At 42.6% G+C, this 4,224-nt stretch overlaps 1 pseudogene; it reads right to left on the bottom strand.

The window, feature by feature from the left end:
- Nucleotides 1-2,041: 2,041 nt before the first annotated feature.
- On the bottom strand, nucleotides 2,042-4,191 carry LOC116379573 (hairy/enhancer-of-split related with YRPW motif protein 2 pseudogene; annotated as a pseudogene).
- Between the last annotated feature and the right edge of the window lie 33 nt (nucleotides 4,192-4,224).

The following is a 4,224-nucleotide window of genomic DNA, read 5'->3' as shown; positions in this document are numbered from 1 at the left end:
AGAGGTACATATTGTACTTTATACTGTACTACATCTCAGAGGTACATATTGTACTTTATACTGTACTACATCTCAGAGGTACATATTGTACTTTTTACTCCACTGTATTCATGTGACAGCTTCAGTTACTTTACAGATTATTGAAACTAAATATAACTGACTAATATATAATGATGTATTATTATTATTTTAGATTAAACTACCAGCTGTATATAAAGTAATTAAAATTTGCTCTGTCTTCAACAGCTGCAACATTAAAGTGATGAACACATTAATGCATCAATAATTTAATAAATACGTGTTATTGTACGTAATACGTATATTTAAGTACATTATTTGGCACACAGGAGTTCTTCTTGGTCCTCTCTGTGTGTCTGTATGTGAAGGTCTGACCGGCTCATGTCCTCCAGTTTACCGCCGGTCACTTCAAAGCGCCGTCCCGGCGTGAGAACCGTGTCGGCTGACCGGGTTGGATTTACGGCCTGTGGAGCTGTTCCCAGGCCTGTCAGCCTTTAATCCTCCATTCAGCCGGAGCTTTCTTCTTCTCTGGGAGGATTTAACGGGTGCAACAGTGATTTCAGTGAATCAGCAGCCAGATGAAGAAAGAGAAGAAGTGGATTAACGCGTGTGAGCGTTTGATTCTGTGATACTCTGACGGCAGTCTGGTGAAAAAAAAGAAAACATGTTTTGGTTTTACAGGTTGACTTCAATTTTGCTGTTCTGGAGCTTTCTATCACGTCAAATGGTCTTCTTCCTCAGCAGCTGGAGTTTGCCCGGATGTTTATTCTTTACTTACATGTTTTAGCAAAACATGGTCTTTAGAGTGCTCGGAATAAAAAGGGAACATCTACGGTTCCATGACAACTGGGCAAAGTCAAGCTGCAGAGGAAGATCATGTGTTGCAATCAAAAGCTCTAACAGCCACTAAATGGACCTTGTTTTCTCGACTTATGTTTCCAATGTTTCACAGCGGGCATAGCGGCGTTTAAAGGACAATTCCAGTGACGAAAAATACGTTTTAGTCCATTTACTACAAACTTCTTTTATATACATCCAAGGCTAACAACGCAATGTAACAACGTGACGTAAAAACGTGACGCAACGTAACAGCGTAATGTAACAATGTGATATGTAACGTAACTAAGTAACGTAACTAAGTAACGTAACTAAGTAACGTGACAATGTAACGTGACAATGTAACAACGTAACTTTTACTTGATTTGACAGTCAGTTGTTGACCTTATCAAGACGTTGATACAACTGTTGGCTACTTCAATATATATGGGACTAAATCATAGAACAGGTTCGACCTTATTGTGATGTTCTGGACCTTTGCGTGAGGAAACTCTAACTGGACCTGGTTCAATTTGAATTGAATACCCCTGATATATAGTATAAATATAAAGTATTGTTACAGAGATTATTTAAGGAAAAGTGGAACTCGTCGTGTTTATCATGGTGCAACTCTCAATAAAGATGAACAGCAATCCAGATGACTCACTTTTAGTACTTTTGAACAAATAAGCTCTTTTTTATGCCTTTTGTCCGAATTAGTTTTATGATTTCATGCAGAAGAAGCTCAACATACAACAGTGCTGAATATTTGATGAGTGACAGACATTTATCTTTGATCAGCTGTTCATTTACATCGTAAATGTGTTTAAATCTAGTTGTTAAAGTCACTTGTAGCACACAAAAGTCAACTTAATCAAATAAAATGTAACTTACCAACAACACACTCGTGGCTCGTAAAAATGCAGAGTGGCTAGTAACTTTGAGAAACCACGAGCCACCGTGAGCAAAACAGTTAATGTAAACAGAATAATATCTTGTTTCCAGTCTTTATGCTAAGCTAATCACCTCCTCTGGCTCCTCACAGACATGAGTGTAGTTTCCAAAGTGTTGATCAATTTAAAAGACACACTGGTGTGGTTCTTTGAATTACATTTCTACATATCAATCAAAATGTAAAGTTTATACTGACAATAACAAAGAAACACCATCACAGCTGCTGTTTTCATGACAGCAGCGATATTGTTACATCATCTTTATTCGTAAAATAAAGGCACACGGTGACAGATTACACGTAAACAACACGTGGAACAACATTCAGTGTGAGCTACAGCGTGTCCTGTTACTTTGGTAAAGCCTCACATTGTCTCAGAGGCAAACTTTAGTTTTTTGTTCTTTTGTCTCATTGTCAGCGTTTAAGGTCTGAAGGTTATAAAGGGTCATTCTGCTGTAACTCTACTTTTTGTTCTTCCGTCTCACTTCCTGTCTTCGTCTCACTGGTTCCTACTGAAGACGTTAATCTTTAAAACACTAATATATAGTTTGATTGCTAAAAGAACTGCTGGTCACTGTAGTTTTTAAAAATCAAACAAACAGGAGGAAATAGTGACTTTGTTGGGGACTACTTTCAGTGGCGGATTAATCCACATTTGGTGAGTGTTTGCGGGCTTGAGTCAGAATTAAATCATGGTGATGAAGGAGCATTGAGGCTCAGTGGTGTGTTTTTGAAGGAGCTGTGTGAGACATCAGGTTGTGATAAACACACAACACGTTAGCATATATGTTGTAAGTTAGGAGATACCTGCTGGTTTCAGTCTAAACATGAGATTTGATGCCACGAAGAAAAATATAGAACATCACCAAACGTATTAAAGTTAAAAACGAATAGATTTTTCTTCATGTTTTCACTTTTCATGTCTCATTTTCATCAAGTGGTTTGGAGCGAACAAAGAAGTTGCCACTATAAACTACACATGTCTGTAATCTGCCAGTAAAAAAGAGCAGAAGAAGAAGTGGATGTCGGTCATCTAACCATCTAAGAAGAGGAAAAAACGGAGGAACGTCTTCACGAATTTGTTCTAATTGGAGAAGTTTGAATTGACCTTTCCTGTCAGCTTGGTCGTGGTTCATGTCGTCCAGAGACGAAGACGAGCATTCACACGTTATGTTGAAACCAGAAACAGCTGATCAGTCAACTCAGTCAGAATTTATTCACCGTTTCCAGAAAGTCTTTATCGACAAAAATCACCTTAAGGGAAAAAGCTGTTTTTGTATTTAGGAAGTTTTATCAATTTCTTTCCGTTTCCATTCAGCTTTTCTAACGCGATACTTCAAGATGAGCTTAAAACATGTGAATGGAAACACAAGAACAAAACGTCAGTTAAACGTTCAAACAGTTCAGAGAATCTGAATAGAAAGAAAAAAGGATAAAGAATAAAAAAACAAACGGGTCACTTTGTGAAATCAGCAGATGGAAAAGAGTAAAAACATCTCAGAGGTTAACAAGTTAAGAAAAGTAGTTGTTTGGGGTAAAAACTTGGTTTATAAGTTTGTTCACTGGTGATAAAAGTGTTTAAAGTGTCAGTCAGAAGTTAGTCAGAACGCTCCGACCTCGGTCCCCCACGGTCTGTAGGGTTTACTGCTGCTGTGAGGAGTCTGGGAGGAGGAGGAGGAGGAGGAGGAGATGGGAGGACTGGTGGTGGCGGCGGTGGAGGTGAAAGAGGAGGGAGGGAGGATGGGGAAACCTCCGTGGAGGGTGAGAGGAAACGACGCCGAGAGGGAGAGGAGGGAGGCGGAGAGAGGGGTAGGGGTGCAGGGCAGTACGAGAGACGAAGAGGAGGAGGAGGAGGAGGGGGAGGAGGTGGAGTCTGCTTGACTGCGCTGTGACAACTCCACCGGCCACTGGGGGGCTCCACCTTCTCCGGAGTCTGGAGACACTGACAGCGCGCTCAGTCCGTACGACGCAGCGGCGGCCGGCAGAGGTCGGAACGCGGCCGCTGTGGCAACGGCAGCGGCGGCGGCAGCCCAGTGGTGAGGGTGGAAGGGGTGAGGTAAAGGGTGAGGCTGCTGCTGGTGGTGCAGTAGCTGCTGGTGGTGATGGTAGTGAAGTGGCAAATGGGAGGTCATGGTGAGGGCGGCGGCGTCACGCTGCGAGGAGCAGGAGGCGAGGTGGGAGAGGAGGCGGGAGCGCAGAGGGTCGCCGGAGTCCAGGCCCTCCACGGCGCTCATGTAGCGGGAAACCTCCGTCACGCACTCCCTGAAACCCAGAGACAGGAAGTCCAGGGCGAGAGCATGGGCGTCAAAGTAACCTGCAGACACAGAGAGAGAGACGGTCAAATACTGTCTGTTACATCCAGGAGGCAACCTTCTGCCGAGTGAAGTCAGTGCTTCATGTGTTAAAGCTGCATTCTCTCTAGTGTCCACCAGGGGGCG

Source organism: Anarrhichthys ocellatus, unplaced genomic scaffold (assembly GCF_004355925.1).
Source record: "Anarrhichthys ocellatus isolate YVR2014 unplaced genomic scaffold, GSC_Weel_1.0 scaffold4617, whole genome shotgun sequence".
NCBI classification, from domain to species: Eukaryota; Metazoa; Chordata; class Actinopteri; order Perciformes; family Anarhichadidae; genus Anarrhichthys; species Anarrhichthys ocellatus.
The sequence above is the reverse complement of the archived record's forward strand: the minus strand, read 5'-3'. Positions and strand labels throughout refer to the sequence as shown.